This window comes from Chinchilla lanigera, unplaced genomic scaffold, assembly GCF_000276665.1.
Source record: "Chinchilla lanigera isolate Chin_1 unplaced genomic scaffold, ChiLan1.0 scaffold00033, whole genome shotgun sequence".
Taxonomy (NCBI): Eukaryota; Metazoa; Chordata; class Mammalia; order Rodentia; family Chinchillidae; genus Chinchilla; species Chinchilla lanigera.
In genome coordinates this window covers 14906454-14925645 of record NW_004955434.1, presented here as the reverse complement: position 1 = coordinate 14925645, position 19192 = coordinate 14906454, and the positions used below count along the sequence as shown (strand labels likewise).

Here is a 19192-nt window from a genome sequence, read left to right as displayed (position 1 = left end):
AAAAAAAAAAAAAGATTTTAAACTTTGCAATTTTCATTGGCCTTAATGTACTAGCTAGTGAGGATTTATGGTAAAAATATGGCGATAAAATATCCATATCTCTGACTTTTTCATTCTAAGTATACTAAGGCTGAGAAGTAGTTTCCTTTATGGATAAAAATGAGCAGATAATGGAAACAAAGCTGTAGTTCTGTTCAGTGCCTTACTTGTAGCAACAGTAGCAGCAGTTTAGATGGCTCTGCTGTGAATATTCTGACAATATTCCACAGTGAACAGCTGGTAGCTCACTTCTTCACATCTATATAGGTTAGTGAACAGAACTACTTTAAAGAAAGCTTCTTATCCCATGGATCTCAAATCCTTCTGAAAAATTGTACCTTTCAAAGAATAATTTTGAATGAAGGAAAATGATATTTCATAAACTACATGAATTTCAGAATGCTGAAATGCAAAGCAAGACAAAAACTAAAGGGATTTTAATATTTTTGTTTTGCTAAATTACACATCTGAAAACACTTCCTACATATTCCAAAATGGTGGTTCAAAGCCAAGTGTCCTGTGACTGAACAACTGGGAAATAGGAATGAAAGATATGTTTTAAATAAACAAATGGGGATCCTCAAACCTTTCCTTTTCATTCTATATTAACAGTCAGTTCGCTACTGTGAAATCACAGTACATGGATGGTGTCATCTTCTGACGTCTCTCAAGCAATCCCACTGCGTCTTTCCCATTCTTTATTCCATCCATGCCAGCTTAGCTCCAGTCCCAAGGAAACATTTGCCCTTCTAGGGTGCTGCATGGTTCCTCCAGCTTTTATGAGCTGACTGAAGTTTTGATTCTTTCTGTCTCACAAGATACTTTCTGGCATTTTCTTCCTGGAGAAATCCTGTTCATCAAGACTAAAATTACACTGCTATTTTAAGTGTTTATCTGCTCAAAAAAACTAAGCAAAACATCACTCTGATTCTTCTAAAACACTGTAGCAGGTTTGCAATAAAGCAGTTGATGCAACGTAATATAATTTTATTTTCTGTTTTATTCTTGCAGTTCATGTTAGAGGCTCTGGATAGAATAGACTACATTGTATTTCTACTTGGGTGTTCTGAATAGTTGCCAAGACATAACAATTACTCAAAATATTTGCAGAATTAATATAACTCAAAATACATAAATGTTCAGACCAAACATAATGACAGTTCAGTACTCCACTGGTTTTATTTTTTTATTTTAAAGAATATAATAATTTAAAAAACAGCAATAGCAGAATACCACAACATAGACAAAAACAAATCAAAGAGAAATCAATAAGAATGATACAGGGTTTCAGAACAAAATGATAGGAATTAACATTAGTTGTTATATTACACATTATCTTCAATGAAGTTGCTCAGATTACTAGATGTAAGAATGTAAGATTGAACAAACCATTACAGAGAATAAAAAATAAAAACAAACAAACAAAAAACCATTAGAAATGAAAGAGGTTCACTAAACAAGATGATAGGATTCAACAGTGGTTGTTATATATTGCATATTGTTGTAAAAAGTGATGTGCAGTATCTTTTAAGAAACATAATGAGTGGTGAACCGCATAAAGCAGTTATAATGTCTCATGTAGAGTAACTTCGCATGTGCAGTACTGTTCTAAAACATTACAGATGTTAGTGCATTTAATCCTAATCCAGTCATCTGATACTTTTTTGCATCCTTTCTAAGAATGCATAATGGTTATACAGCTTAATGTACTTCTTTCTGGCGAATGTGAACATGCGCATAATGTACTTTGATTCCTTTCATTCCCACCCTGTTAACCCCGTCTATTCATCCTCCCAGTTTCACACCGTTGGGAATAGTCAAGGAGCATACCATAGTTTGCTCACATCCAGCACCCCTTTGTTTGGCCTTATGCCATCTTCCTTATTCCTTTCCTCTTGCATAACAGTAGTTTCTTTTCTATTTTATTTCGTCTTAGATTGCACATTATGAAGAACATGGCAATGTTTGCATTTCTGATTCTAGATTATTTCACTCAACATGATTAACTCTAGATACATCCAGTTTTCTCCAAGTGACAAAGCTTTATTCTTCTTTATGAATGAAGAATGCTCTATTGATATACGTAGATCACATTTCTCAATCCATTCATATATTAATGGGCACCAAGACTAGTTCCATATCTTGGCTGCTGCAAATTAGTTTTCAGTAAACATGGGCTTGCAAGTACTCATATAGTTTGCTGTTTCTAATTTCTTCTGGTGTAAACCAAGGAAAGTGTAGCCGGATCAGATAGTAGGGTAATTTTCCTTTTTGGGGAACTTCCATGTTGATGTACATGGAGGCTCCTGTAATATTCATTCCTACCAGCAGTGGAGAAGGATTCCATTTTCCCCACATCCTTACCAGCCTTTATCATTTTCGGTATTCTCAATGACAGCTGCTCTGACTGGAGTGAGATGGCATCTCAATGCAATTTTAATTTCTATTCCCAATGAGTAAAAATGTTGAATATTTTAAAATATTTTATGGGCCCTATTTGTACTTATTTTGAGAGCTGTCTGTTTATTTCTTTTACTCATTTGTTGATTGGTTGAGTTTTTGGTGTTTCGTTTTTTGAGTTCTGTATACATTCTAGGTATTAATCCTCTCACAGAAGAATAGTTGACCAAGCTTTCTCTCCCATTCTCCTACCTGCCTTTTCACTCTCTCAGTTGCTTCCCTTGCTGTGCAGAAACTTAAAATTAGATGCAGTCCCACTGGCTGGCCCTTGCTCTTATCTCCTGTGTTATTGGAAACCTGCTCACAATGTCTTCTGCTGTTCCTATAGTTTCCAGTGTTTTCCTTATGTTTTCTTTTAGCCAATTAAAAGAAACAGCCAATTAAAAGAAACAGAACTGAAACAGTTCTACCTAGGACTTCGATCCATTTTGAATTTTTTTTTTTTTTCTATAGAGTGAGACATGAGCACGTAGCTTCTGTCATTAATAAGTAGATACCTGGGTTTCACAACACCATTTATGAAAGAGGTTGTCTTTTCTCCATCATATGTTTTTGGCTTCTTTCTCCAAAACAAGCGAGCTGTGGTTGCACAGATTCATTCGGATGTCCTTTATTCCGTTCCAGTGGTCTGTGTCTATTTCTGTGGCTATGCTGTGCTTTTTTGTTATGAATGGGTTTTTAGTATAGTTTCAAATTGGATATTATGGTGAATCTCTCCTTGCTTATTTTGCTTAATTTTTTGTCTAATCTGGTTCTTCTGTGATTCCACAAAAATGCTAGAACTATTTTTTTTAGGTCTATGAAGCATGTTATTGGTTTTTGATAGGGATTACATTGATTCTATAGATCACTTTTGATAATATGGCTATTTCAACAATATTAATTTGTCCAATCCATGAACTTGAGTGGTCTTTCCATCTTATAACAGGGTATTCTATTTATTTCTTCAGTATTTTGAAATTTCCATTGTTGAGGTCTTTTACCTCCTTCGTTAAATTAATCACTAGGTATTTCATTTTTTTAAGCTATTATGAAAGATATTTTATTCTCATTTTATGGGAGGGGCAACTAAGGGACTCAGAATTCATATAGTATACTCCAAATATACTTCCCTTGCTGTGCTTTAAAATGCAGAAGGCATTAAAGGCAGTAAAACATGAAATAAAGGACTTTTTGAACAATGGAAACCACTCCCAAACTATATTTGTCTCAATATATTGATTCCCACTGAATTTAATCACAGTTTTTTAAAGATATTTTATGTAGTGAAGACACGACAGAAGAAATAAAATATTTCTGCAAAACCTATAGCTAATTGGCACATTTGGCAGTTTCTACTGCCTAGATTTTTTCCTCATTAACAATTATGAACAGGGGCTGGGGATTTAGCTCAGCGGCAAAAGCGCCTGCCTGGCAAGCGCAAGGTCATGAGTTTGGTTCCTGGTACCGGAGAAAAACAAAAAAAAAAAACAACAAAAAACAACAACAACAACAAAACAACAAAAAACAATTATGAACAGAAACAACATGGTTCCCGGTACCAGAGGAAAAAAAAAAAAGAAAGAAACAACAAGGGCCATGGATATGTATTTGCTGAACTCAGGGGAGTTGAGCCAGCAAGGTTTTACTTAAATCACTGAAGTTTAACAAGTTGCAAGTAAAGCAAATGACAGTTCCCTCTGACAGAACACTCACACTGCTCTAGGAAGGGGCCTGTCCAGCGTGTTCTTACAGGGGAGAGAGGAGAGACTGACAGAAGAAAGTAAGGGCTCAATAAGAGAAGGGATTTAGGCGATTGTTGGACAAGATGCTTCTGTCTTCTTTCTGGAGACAGGTCTTTAAAATACTAAGCTGCTCAGTCAGTATAAGAACATGGAAAATGTACAAAAATAAATGAGAGCACCAATTATAAATAATAACATTCAACATTTATCACTCAGATTTAATGACATTAGTTAGCAATTAAATTCTCAATTTAAAGTGTATGACAAGACATGATTATTTTAAGGCTATTTGATAATAATACTCTTACCATTATCCGGTCTCTTATTCACACATAATGAAAATAGGCTTATGGGTTTTACTGTATTTGCCCAAGCTTAAATATTTACTTACTAATGGATTTAGAATTAGAATCTTTATTCTCCAACTCCACTCTAATGAAACTCAAATTTTACTGAGCTAATTTTTTTTCCAAATCCTAAATTCCATGAAGTTTCTAAAAGATAAAAACAAGTTTCCTATTTCCTGTATAACTAGATTGCGCATAAAGCCTCACCTAGTTTACACCTGAAATTACTATATATAGTTGCCATTCTCAAATGAACAATTTCCATCACTTGTATTTTCCCTGGAAACTTTAGCACTGAGTTTCAACAAGGTGCCATGCTGAAATCTTCCTGTACAAATTGTTTGTAGCTTGTTACCTTGAGGTGCCAGAAATACAACCCATTTGAACTGTAGGCTCTGTATGCTGTGGGTCATTCCTGAAACTTGCATAACATATACTGAAATAAAGCTTAACAAGATTAAGCCAGCACTGCTATTATTCGGGGCATGGAAAATCAACTTAGACTACCGCAAAATGGACCAAAAAATCCATTTTAAGCCAAACATATATGCTTAGTGATAAAATAATGTCAATTTTTAGATGATAATGTGCAAATCCTTAGTACTGCAATGATGGAAAAATACTTGTTCTTGGGAATCTTACATATTGGCAATTACTTTTTGGGTCCTGCAATACATTTTTAGGGTCTTGCAGGTTGCCAATTAATACAATCACAGTGTTGCCTCTGGCTCTGCTATTTTTAGCCCCCTTCCATCGTGCATTTTTTCTAACATCCCTGGTCAGAATTTCATCTCTGACAGATTTTTCTCTTGGTTCAAGACTGTAAGCTTTCTGCTAGCACTGAAAAAGCAAAATGATTTTTCTTAAAATCCTAGATTTTTTCCATGTCAAGTGAGACATTAATAGGCTTTCCCTTGTGCTAATTTATCCTTAATACTTATAGGACAATTCACATTTTCAAAACACATTGGTAAGTTTTAATCCCCACAGTATGTTCATTATATTGAAGAATACAGAGATTACACTCAGCATTCTTGCAGGAAAGGAAATGGAAGGGTCATGAAGTTAATTTGCAGACAAACATATAATTAAGTACAAATGTTAAAGTTTGGACTCAAGACATTTCCTTCCCTCTGTAATGTACTTTTTCATAATAATATTTTTATAATTCATGTACCTTCCACTCTACTTTTAGCAGCCTCTAATGAACATAGGAATACTTAATGTTTGAATGACTGTCCCCTTTCTCTGCTAATGATTTCTACCCCACATTTGCTGCTTCGATAGTCTACCAGATATAGTTTCAAAGCCATGAGATGATTGTACTAATATTTGCTCAGGCTTCTTTAGATTATTTTGAGATCCTAACCAACCCTTCTGGCTTGTTTGGTATTGCATATACTCTTTGTCTAGCTCTCAAGCTTTAAAATCAAAATTTGTTAAGTTCCTTTATACCTCTGGAAATGCAAAAATATATTCATCAAATAATTAAAGTTAAAGGCAAGACAGAAATTCTTAATTTAAAAAGCAATTAGCCCTAAGAATGCATCTGTCAGCTAGATCATAGTTTCTCTTTTATGTAATCTACCATAAAGCATAAAGTTTCTAGTCATAAATAAAGAAAATTCATTAATCTCATTCTCAATCTGGATTAACTTCCCATAGTGAAAAGTCTAATTTACAGATTTTTTTAAAGGAAATGCATTTTCAATACTTTATTTTAGCTACTGTAATTGGAATTAGAGTAACAAAGCACTAGTATTTTGAAGCTGACTAGCTTCAATGAATAGATAAGAGTGAGTTGAAATTAGCTCATCCATTGCTTATATGCAAATGATTTCTAGAGTTCTTGGACACCTGAAAGTGTTCTTATGTTCTTTCTGGTCATTTCAGTATTCTTTGGGCAAGTACTAATTTTCCTGCCATGGTTCATCATTATAGATAAGCCAAAGCACAAACCATTTTATTAGGGTTCAGTAGATGTAAATGAATTGTGAGGTGAATTAATGAAATTCAAATTAATGGAAGCACATAATCATAACCAAAACTAAATATTAGCCTATGTTATCCTCCCCCTCTGAATTTCTATCATCAGGCTTTAGCACATTTTGGCTTAGTTATGATCCTTTATGGACACTTACAAATAATAATAATAACAATAATAATAAATTGTACTCTTTTAATAATTAATACTCCTGTAATTATGCCAGCAAAATGTCATGATTTTTAGAAGAGTTTACACAAATTAGAAAGTTAATTCTAACAATGCTAGCAATATTGTAAAAAGGTGATGTAATGTGGTGTCCTGGTTACAGGCTTAGGATACAAGTACTTTTAATTTAAGTTCCAAATTATCAGAAAATCTTTTTGAACCTCAGTGTCAACATCTAGACCCCTTTTGTCCCATAAGAAAAAGCAAGACAATGTTCAGACTGTCTAACAATAAAAATGCAACATATTTTGAAATTATAAAGTGACTTACAAACGTGATTCTGTAATGCCTTACATATTCTAATGTGAGATTTTTCGACTGCTTACGAGCATCATGAGGAATAAAAAGCAGTTAAATAAAATAAAGTTAACCACACTTAAATTCAACCCTTTGATAACTAAAGTGTGCTAAGCTGGGTCTAAAAACAGATCTCTGGATTCCCAGTGTATTTCTCTCTTACTGGATGCTAAATTGTCTGGTGTTATTGGGTATGGTTTTTACTCTATAGAGAGAACTGTTGATTTTAAAGCACAAAAATGCAAAGTGAGGAAACCTTTAACTTGAAGAACCAGAGGCATATTCCAAGGAATCATCAGCATCAGCTCCAGCAGCAGCATGAGCAGCAACAGCAGCAATCACCACTGCCAATATCTGCAAAAGGGCAACAGGCCAACCACCAAAAGGAAGGCTTAACCACAGAGCTGAAGAATTTTAAGAAAGCAGGAGAGAAGATATTCCCCCAACATAGCCCTCTCTTTGTGGGCAATCTTTCCCCTGATATCACTGAAGAAGAAAGGAGGAAATTATTTGCAAAATATGGGAAAGTTGGAAAAGATTTCATCCATAAATATAAAAGTTTTGACTTCATCCTCTTGGAAACAACAACCCTGTAAGAGATTGCCAAAGCAGAGCTGGACAGCATGCCACTTGGCAAAAAGCAACAGCGCTTTGCCTGCCATAGTACATCCCAAACTGTTTCAGTGCCTGTCCAGCAAACTGCTGGGAGCAGCCTTTTCTGTTTTGCAGAGAGCTGTAACCATTGTGGATGATCAAGGAAAGCCCTCAAGAAAAGACGCTGTTGATTTTTTTGCAGGGACAGTCAGCTGTCCATAAAGCCCTAGACAGCTGCAGTGAAGGATCTCCCATGGAGTGAAAACAGCTGCCTAGATTTGCACATCCTGGTTTCTGGAAGGTTCTAACTGAAGTGGGGAAGCAGCAGCAGGATGAAGCAGAAAGCCAGTTTGAAGAGGACTCTGAGAAGCTAGAGATGGAGCTGCAAGCTGCCCCCTGTGAATGTCAGGTTCTGCTGATGAGGAAGGATTTGATAAGGTAGTAAGAAGAACTTTGAAGAGTGGAAAAGCTGAACAACCGCAAGTAGAGCTTAGGCAGAAGGAGAAGCAATGATCCCTTGAAGAAGAAATAAACAGATGATGTGAGCAAGAACAGGCAGGATTCAAGGGAACCTTCCTCAGTGTAAGATGGCAAGAGATACACATGGGCCATAGCTATGGGAAGCACTTTGGGGACAAACAGCGGAGGTGCCTGACCCCTGCTCCTGCACCGGCTGGTACAGCGGCTCTTCTAGAACCCACCACTAGGATGTCAGATGAAACTGGGGGCCCACACCAAATGCGCACTTTGGCCAGGCTTCCGGGGTGGAAGAAATGGAGGCAGTTGGTGGAACATTGCCTCCACTCATTCACGCAGGTCCCAGAGCTGAACTGGCTTCAAACAAATGATCCAAGTAATAAAAAGTTAGTGTCTTTTTTCCAAAAACCCTTTTAAGAAGAAACTCTTTTGGATCAGCCAGAATTCAACCACAGAAAAGTTCTAGGTATCTCTCCTAATAGTCACGTCTTTACCACCTTTTATTGACTAGAGGAATAATAATGAATTTTCTTTCAACTATTATTTCTATGGCATTTCCTTTAATCTCCTCTTACTGCAATGAAAGCCTTTCTCACTGTATTTTCTGCATTTATTTTCTAGACAGGATTTTCTAATCCTTTTGTCTTCTGACACTGCAATCTGGAATTTGATTTTCTCTATTAAACCACTAATTATTCTATTTTTTAAGTCCTTGATATTGCCTTTTATGTATTTTATTTCTAGAATTCCTTGTTGGTTGTTTTCAAGTGTGGAGCTTATATAGGGTTATTTTCAAGTATTGTATTTATATTGTTCAATTGCTTGGAGAAATTAATCTATTCCTCCCTTCACATTTTTGTAATTTCCCCTGTTATCCTGTCATTATGATGTCTGTTTTGGTCAATAAAAGGTAGCATTCTATAGATTTAAGAAGCCAAGTGTATTCCAAAAAGGTAACTCAAAAAGCCATATCTAAACATGGCACTTCTAGTTGAAGATAATCAAACATCCAAAAGAATGTGAAAAATGAAAGTAATACAGCAGTAAAATGCTATTGTAATATGCAGATGGAAAATAGCTACCAACCAAAAATTCTTGATGAAGTTAAAATGATTAAAGCATGATTGCGAAAAAGCTCTTCAAGGGGAAAAAGCAAAGAAATGTGGAAAATAGTGGGAAAGACAAGGTGGGGAAAATAACTCCACAGGTTATTTAGACTAATCTAAGCTATCCTGATGCTTGGTGGAGGAGACAGATTTTCATGTTACCTTACAACAGGAACTGAAATAACTGAGTAGATCAAAGGTATTGTTACTTTGTGTTTCCTCTCTATTTATATACTTCTTATATTTTAATTCTAATCATTTTAAGATCCTACACTGTGTTCATATTATAGTTATGCAATCAATGTTGATGTATATTTATTCATATGTTTTTCATTTCTATCACTCTCTCTTCATTCCTGAATCTTCCAACTGCCAACTTATATCCTTCTTTTTGAGAAAGTCCTTACATGTTCCTTTCATGACAGGTGTGATGTTTGAACTTAGTATCTACTTGGATTTGGCTTTTTTGGCATTCATGCTTTAATCATTTTAACTTCATCAAGAATTTTTGGTTGGTAGTTATTTTCCATCTGCATATTACAATAGCATTTTACTGCTGTTTTACTTTCATTTTGCTTTAAGCCAAATACTTGCTAATTGTCATTAATTTAAATGTTATCTATTTTCACATTCTTTTGGATGTTTGATTATCTTCAACTAGAAGTGCCATGTTTAGATATGGCTTTTTGAGTTACCTTTTCGGAATACACTTCGCTTCTTAAATCTATAGAATGCTACCTTTTATTGACTAGAGGAATAATAATGAATATCTTTCAACTATTATTTCTATGGCATTTCCTTTAATCTCCTCTTACTGCAATGAAAGCCTTTCTCACCGGATTTTCTGCATTTATTTTCTCGACAGGATTTTCTAATCCTTTTGTCTTCTGACACTGCAATCTGGAATTTGTTTTTCTCTATTAAACCACTAATTATTCTATCTTTTAAGTCCTCGATATTGCCTTTTATGTATTTTATTTCTAGAGTTCCTTGTTGGTTGTTTTCAAGTGTTGAGCTTATATAGGGTTATTTTCAAGTATTGTATTTATATTGTTCAATTGCTTGGAGAAATTAATCTATTCCTCCCTTCACATTTTTGTAATTTCCCCTCTTTTCCTGTCAGTGTGATGTCTGTTTTGGTTGATTAACATAGGTTGCATAATTTTGATCGTTTTGTTATTAAGTGAGGTTTTCAGATAAGACAAACTTTTTGACCCAGGGAATCGAACTTGGGACCTTGTGCTGGTCAGGTAGGCGCTGCTCTGCTGAGCTAAATCCAGGCCCAGGAGACAAGCAGTGACAATAGATCTGAGTGCAAGTGCTTGTGTCCTTCCATCCTGAATCCCTGCATTCATGGTATCCTGACTACATAGTTAGCAATGGACCATTTCACAGCTGAGCTGGTCAGCTTCCTCCCCTGGGGGACCAGCTTCCTGGGAGGAGCTCTGTCTTCCCCATTGCTGGTGCCTCTGAACTCTATTCCTGGCTATGTGGAGTTTAGGCCCAGTGAAAGAACCATCACTCCCACTTGCCTGAACAAACTCAGTGTCCCACTTTTCTAAGAATTTGAGCTTTGGTCCAAGGGAGCAGCTGCAATAGAAGAAAAAACAAACAAAAACATATGCAGTGTTTTCCCCACCAGGGCCCAGGAACACTGGCCTGTTGGAGACCAGAGCCAGTGGAGCAGATATGTCTGCATATGTCAACTAACTTCGTGTCTCGTACCTCATTCAGATTGGACTTTCAGCCCAGGGAAACATCTGTAACCCCAGAATGCTAGCCTCATAGGGCATTTGGCTCTTCGGGACCTAGAGCCTCGTTTAGTCCATGAGCCGTGCCCTGCCTTCATCACCCTAGTGCTTGTGCTAAGTTGGTGCTCTGCCCAACCAGGGAAAGAAAAGCTTGGTTAAACTGTGTCACTCCACCTTCTGGGCCAAAAATCTGCAGCAGCTGGCCGCTCTGCCCTACACCCACTTTTCAGAGGCTGAGCTGTAGGGATCTTCCTCCTGTGCTGAGAGGAGTTGTTCTGCCACTAATGCTCAAAACCCCGAGCCCAAGCAATCATTGTTTCTCTACTCCTGAATCTTTCTGCCCCCAGACTCAACTTCAAAACGCCTGGGCCACTGCTCTGTCTTACCACTCCAGATTCATCACCAAGTAGCACCCTCTCTCTGGTGCGGGAGTTGCCCTGGTGCCCTGAAGGCTCCAGGATTGACATTGCAGCCTATTTCTCAGGCTCTAGGCCTGTGGAAAACTCTCTCTCACTTGAAGCTGTGCCAAAGCTGTGGCTGATAGACCTGAAGGACATTGTCTAAATGAGTTAGCTAACCACAGGAGGGGAAATAGTGCATGATCTCCCATCAACAGGGAATCTTGAGAAGAAGGCAAAGCATACAGAGATAGAGAATAAAGCAGTGATTGCCATGGGCCCACGTAGTAAGAAAGGAAAATGGAAATGTTTCAGTGGATACAAAAAGTAGGTATAGAGTTTGAACAAAGCTAGAGATCTATATGTTCAACATGAGTGCTGAAGTTAATAAAATTGTAATGGGAGTTTTGTTAAGAAGTAGATTTTAAACTCTTCTTTTCATGCAAAAGTAATGTGAAAGGATAGTTACATTCATCTGGTTCGCAATATTGACCATTTTCCTATGTGAATGTGTACCAGAACAACGTATTATACACCTCAAATGTATACACTAAAATTTATGTTTTAACAGAATTGTATATTAATAAAATATAATTGGGGTTAATAGCAACTTAATTTCAATACGTACACATATTTTATTCCAGTGTCGTTTCTCTTTTTATTAAAGTGCAAATTGAATCATAATCATGGATTGATCTTTCTATGCTATTAGCCTATCAACAGAATTGTATTATCACTGTTTAAGCAGTTTTTCTTCAAAACAGAAGGGTTAAGGAAGGAATCACAGCGAAAATTTTATACCATCTATTATATAATTGCTTTTATCGTTTTTTTTTTAAAAATTTCCTGTGAATTTGAGTTGCTTTGAAGTATCTTTCATCTGATCTTTCTGGTTTTGTTCAGTGGAAAATGTCTTTAATTGTCCCTGAGTAATAAATACCAAAAGTTCACGTATGAATATACCTTTGCTAGTTAATATTTGAGCAATATCTTCTCACTTCTATATTACACCAATCTCAGTGATGTAGCAATTGTATCCATGTATCTGCACCACAAATTATATATATATATATTTCCACAACTCTATATATTTCCATTAACTATATTAATTGCTTACTTCTATTTAAGGTAAAAGACTACCAACACTGACATGAGCTATGCATATACATATACATGTATATATAAGTATGGTTAACACATATTCACTTCTGAAATAGTTTATCCAGACCCTGGTTCCTAAATACACTTGTTCTGAGGATCTGCATATTTCTTTTCCCGATTTCATCTCCATCTTGTTTACCCATTCTTCTTTCACATAATTTATCTCAAGTTTAAATTTTTATATCTTATTTTTAACCTACTCTGCTTTCTGATCTTTATCTTATATTATACTCGTTTTGTTAGTCCATCCAGCTACGCCAAATTTCTCTCTACACACTGCTAGTTAATCATCTTAGCTGTCATTATTGTGTTTTTTTGTGGCATTGAGTGTGTGTGTGTGTGTGTGTGTGTATACGTTACTGGGCATTGCATACAGGAACATTGTGCCACTAAGCTACATTCCAACTCTCTTATTTATTGATTAGTTGATTGATTGATTTTTCTGAGACAATATCCTGATAAGTTGCAGCAGGCAGTAATCCAACTTATTTTCCTTGTATTCACTCTTCCTGAGATTACAGGCATGCACCACCATGCCCAGTTTAAGGATCCTTTTAATCACTATCTAACCTTTTTTGTCTCTACTATCTTCAGTATTCCATTCTACCTTAGGGGTAACAAGAAGCCAAAGCCATAAATGTGGCAGTACTCCCAATGAGAGGGAGAGGTCGTAATTTCCCCTTTAAATGTGGAGGGCTAGTGGCAGCTTTGACACTTCAGTAAGGAGGAGACAGGGTGGCACTTCTGAGGCCAAATCATCAAATGTTACAGTCTTCTTGATTCTGGGGGCCATTTGCTTTGAGAATGCTTACTTTCTAAAAGAAGCTGAAGTAATGAAAGCAGTCCAAGCCACACAGACAGGCAATGGAAGAGCAGGCTGAAGCCAGCTTTCTTATCATCACCTGTTTCCCAAACATGGGAGTGAAAAATTGTCCAGATAATTGCAGTCCCCAAATGTTCGTATCGTCTCCAGATAACTGAATATTGTTAGCAGAGGCCCCAAACACATGTAGGGAAACCAGCCTCCTACTTACTATGACTGAGTTCCCGAGCCCAGATTCTATGTGCATACTACATTAGTTTGCAGTACGAACTAGGGGTTGCGTGATTTGTGTCAGTGTGATTAGAGCATTTACCGTCACCCCCCCCTCCCCCCACTCATGCTGCTCAGTGATGTCCTGGCAAATGGAGCTGGCAATGGGAGTCGCGTTCTCCTCGGGGTGTGCGAGAAAACTGTCTCTCAGGCATTTCCTGTTTGACATGCATTTTCTTTCTCTGATCCTTTTCTTTAGGAGATGAAGTTATTATTTAAGGAAGTCAGTCAATACGTATCCCTACTCCGTGAGTTTTCAGATTAGAAGAATATACTCTATTTCATGTTTTGGGAAACAAAATAGTCAGCATCACGGTTTTTATTACATCATGGTACTGATCATTTTTAAACTTATTTTCAGTCATTTGAAATGGCTGGGCCGTGAAGCAGTCGTAAAAGTCTAGAAAACATCCATTTAAACTGAACCTGTAACCTAGATTTATTTGTAGTAATAACGTGTATCTTAAAAGCGATGGCCTCTCCACAAGAACTTCTGTGCCAGCCATTAAACGCTAAGCAGACGCACAATCTCCCCGTGCAGTGTTACCTCAGTCCTCATAATTACTTTGGGGAGGTGCGGTGAGTACCAAAAGTGTTGAATACCAAACTGACTGCTTTGCTGGAAAGTGTAGTCATTCATTACAGACAAATTCTGGCTTGCATGCTAAGAGCAAAATGACGTGTACTAGGCCAACTTTTCCAGGTCAAAAGTATCAAGTACTAAATTCACAATTTCAAAACAGTTGTGTCCCAAGGCTTTAGTCCACTCTGTTAATGGGATTCTACTGTAATAAGATGCAAAAAAATCTGAAGACTGATTCTGAACCATGAATGCAAGATATTACATAATCTTCTATTATGTAAATTAAAGTGGAGTCTATTAGGGCCTAGAATTCAGTGGTGAGAATAACTAAGAATTTAGTGATAGACATATTCAAGAAGATTAAGAGCAACAGTATATAAGTCTGACACAAAATAAGATTTCATTTATGTTAATTGAAAGAACATACCTACAAAAAAGAGTAATCATTTCTAACCACCTCTGGCTTGTTTTTTCTGAGCATTTTGTCAAAATCATGCCATATACCATATTTTTATAATATGCACACAGCTTCCTTTTGTCTACATGGTTAAGGAACATGTAGACTACACATAATGTACAATGAATGATTCCTTGAAAATATTTATTTAATTATCATTATGATTTATTTAATAATATTTGGAATATTCAGAATATGATCTGAGATTTTATTTAATAGAGTATTTTGACATATTCTGGACATATTCTCAGAATATGTTCATTTATACTAGGCAAATTTAATAAAGTTAATGATTTTCTTTTTTCTTCCTTTGGAAGGATAACCTTTCAGGGATTATACTTGAAAAAGCATCAGCAAGCAAAATGTGAATTTTTTTTTCTCAATATGATATCTTCTAATTAATTGTCCACACACATAAATTAAAAGTCAATGACAAATTTTGATAATATTTTGACAACAAAAGAATTTTCTCAAATCTATCAATTTATTGCACTAACCAGTTACTATTTTCACAATAATATTTTAAAAAGTTGTGAGTTCTTACATTGATGATTTATCTATCCAATGGCATATAAAAATAACAACAGAAATTTAGTGTAAAGATAAAAAATTTACTAAAATTTTTACATGCCTCTGATTTAATTTAGAATACATGGTAAATTTTGTGAAACTGTTTTTGGAGAAGATATTACAAACACCTCTCTGAAATAGTAACAAGTATTCTGCATATTAATTTCTAAAGGTATAATTTAAATACAGACCCGTATTTTATCACTTAACATTATATGTACTTGAAGAAACAATTCACCTATTTCACACATTAATATTTGTTTAAAATATTGAAGCTCATTAAGCAGCTATTTTCATAGTACACCCTATGAGAGGGAAAAGAAAAAAAATCTTCACCTTAGAAAATGAGACCCCTAGGAACAAGATAGTTCCAATCCATTTTTCTCAGAATAAAAATGAAGCTTCCATATTTTACAATACACCTTCCCTAAAAATTCTACTAAACATTTTAAAATAAATCAGGCAAATGATATGTCCTTAAATTAAAAGGAATTAAATAATAAAAGGAATAAATCCATTTAGGAAGGAAAGCAAGAGTAAGGTAAATATCAAATATCAGCAGAATTTTAGGGAAGTTTTAACACTGTATAGAGATATTTCAAAAAAAAAATAAAATTTTTAACTGTGTATAGTTGTATGCCAATAGTCAGATTTCAGTCAAAAGCAGAATATACAAAAAATCCATAATACTTCATCAACTGATGATGCTACAGTTGTCAGCTTGTGCAAGTATAACTTATGATATTAACTCAACAACCAAATGTCCTAAATACATTTCTCTTAATGGATGTCATTATTAATTAATGTTTCATTAACATATATTTTTTTTCCAAAGAGAAAGAACTGTGTTTTCAAGAATGTATCAAAATTAGAAGTGATGTACAGTTGTGGTGGGGATGGAGAATGATGAATCTACTATGAAAAACAGTATGGAAGTTTCTCAAATAAATGACAACTCTCATGTGACCTAGCAATCCCAGGTGCACAGGGGAGACTTAAAAAAAAAAGAACAGTGATTCTATGTATTTAATTTAAAAAAAAACTACAATGAATGACACATTTCCAAAAACAATGGATTGATTGTGTTCAAAATGCAGGGGGTATTTTGAGAGAAATTAATGGCAGTATAGTGTTTACTGTGATAAATTTTTATTTAAACACACAGCATGTGGTATGATCGTTCACATAGTTCCAAAATAATTGCAGTAAATATTTTAAAGAGATACATGCACTCTCATGTACATCATCACATTATTTTAAAAACTGGAGATGTGGAAATGATTTAAATGTCTGACAGTTGAAGGAATAAAGAACATGTAGTTTATCAATATAATGGACCATTAATCTATCTGTACATGAAAGAAATCCTTCTGCATGTGATAAGATGGTTGAACCTAGATGACATTACACTAAGTGAAATTAACCAGTGACACAAAGATAAATACTGCATGATTCCACATTATGCGGTGAATAAGTGAGTCAAAATCGTGAAACAGATTACCAGCGATTGCTAAAGTATGAATGAAGTGCTGGGTGGAGATGTAAGGATTGTTACTCAACAAATGTAAAGTTTTAAGCAAGCAAGATGAGTAAAGTATGGTCTAGAGTCCCCTTATGCAACACTCTATCTATAATTAATGATATTGTATGTATAATTAAAAACTTAGGACGATAGAGTTCATAAGTGTATTTCTCATTAAGTAATAATTAATATTAATTTAGGGTGAAACTAAGCAAGCACATGTATCAAATTAGGCAAATTATTCTTCGAATAGGTCCTGATTTCTTGTTATAATGAATAGCCAACAAAATTTAGATATGGCAACATTTGCAAATAAATTGATTAAAATGTAATTGAATTATTTACCAATGCTTAAAATGACCTTTTCTCACTAGTTAATGAAACAGACACACCGTCTTAAACACCGTGCGCATCTTCATCTGAATCAGGGAAAACAGGAAGAGCAAAATAAAGCGTGGATAGGAGGAAGCAAGGAGATCCATGCCTCACAAATGGAAATGGGTGCAGGAGCTCCCAGGGTGAGGGAAGACTTGGAGGGAAGGGGAGCGGTGCAATTTTAAGACGTACCACATACAAGTATCAAACACCCAGGATGAATGCAAACACGATGCTGCAAACCTGAGTTAAGATTAACAAAGCCACAAGAGGGAAAATGGGGGTGTAGGATTTTGAAGCAGCAGAACGGCGTGGGTGTTAAGGGTGAGGGCACTGATAAGGAAAATATAGCGGTGCGGATGTAGCTCAGCAGCACAAGCGCCTGCCTGGCAAGTGCAAGGTCCGGACTCTGATTCCCGGCATCAGAAAATAAACAAATAAATGAAAACAACAACAACAAAAAAAGAAACCATGCATTATGTACATGTATCTACTCCTCAAAATGAATACAAACCATTTATGTACTAATTAATTTTTAAAAAATGTGTATGGGCCTGGACGGGCTTATGGTATATTCCTTTAATGCCACATTCTAGGTGGGAAAATTTCTACTTCAACTTAAGATAAAAGAATGACAAATTTGATCCCAGCCTGTACAATTTAAAGACTTAGTGAGACCTTACCTTTAAATAAAAAATGAAAGAGATCTAGGAAGATAGTTCAGTGCAAAGGCTGTGTTTAATATTTGATACTACACACACACACACACACACACACACACACACACACGCATGCACACAAAAAATGGGCTTAAATAGTCTACATATTCTGATGCATAAATTAATATTTAGTTTTGGAAGTACACCTTGTTACAAACAATTTCAAGGTGACTAATTCAGAGATAATCAGGATTCATTTTAGTTCCAGTTAGCTACTTTCTATTACAGTTTTCAAATACTACATTCCATTAGATTGAATTTATTTCCGTAAATGTATGGGTTAGCCACATTGTCAACCATGTGAAAAAAATGTTATGGGTAGATAAAGAGGAAAAAAAGTGAATTTTTTAAAAGAAGTTACCAGTTTTTAAGATACAGAGGTAAAGAAATACATAAATTATAGAGGATTGTCCAAAGTTTAATGACCAGGTAATGTATTTGGTGCAAAGATGACATGGTATAACTATGAAATCTATTTGGAGAACTAAAAATGTGTTTCCTAGAGTAGTTTTTTTTTTTTTTTTTAATTAGTTTTGCCATATAATCACTTCTCAGTCCAACTAGAAGGAATACATGGTAGAACAAACATTTGATTTTAATTCATTTTGCCATTGTATCAATAAATGAATTTTAATCATTGCAACAAACATACCCACAGGTGAACTGTGTTCAGCTAGTTAACATTACATAATTTAAAGAAAGGCTTCACTGCCGATAAAAGAAACTTAAATAATATTGTAGCTTTTTTTGAAGCTGTTCTTAAAATTGCATTCCCACTTCCAACTCTCTGTAACATTACCAATTTTAATAATGCTTTAATTAGGGTGGCCAAATATCATTTACAATGGTTCGCCTTTTTTGGTTAAATGTAAATGGTTATGTTAGAATTCCTTGGTACCAACTGAACTCTCTCAAACAATAAGCCCAAGTGATATCAGACTCTGCTTTTCCTCTCCTGTCAATCCAGTCTACTTTTTGTCCTGCAAAAATCTGTGTAGATTTGATTAAACTTTTAAGAAATGACTGAATCTTGCTCATTTTTAACACTTTTAGCAAGTTACCCCTACATATGAGAAAAAGAAAGATTAGACTTGTGAGGCTTTTTATTGTATAGCTTCATATTATCACTCAAAGTTCAGCCCCATGAAATTAAAAGAATCCAACCAAAAGATCCATTATTATTTAATTCAAGGAGCAGAGGAATATTTTCATAGTAAATTGGTTATTTTTTCACAATATAATTTTACCCATCTGTGTTATTTACTTTTCTAGTAAACCATTACCTTTGCATCAGTAAAAATAAGGGC

The 19192-nt window shown here is 35.3% G+C and overlaps 1 pseudogene; it reads left to right on the top strand.

Annotated features, from left to right (window-relative positions):
* Positions 1–7318: 7318 nt before the first annotated feature.
* Positions 7319–7935, top strand: LOC102014939 (annotated as a pseudogene).
* Positions 7936–19192: the final 11257 nt, after the last annotated feature.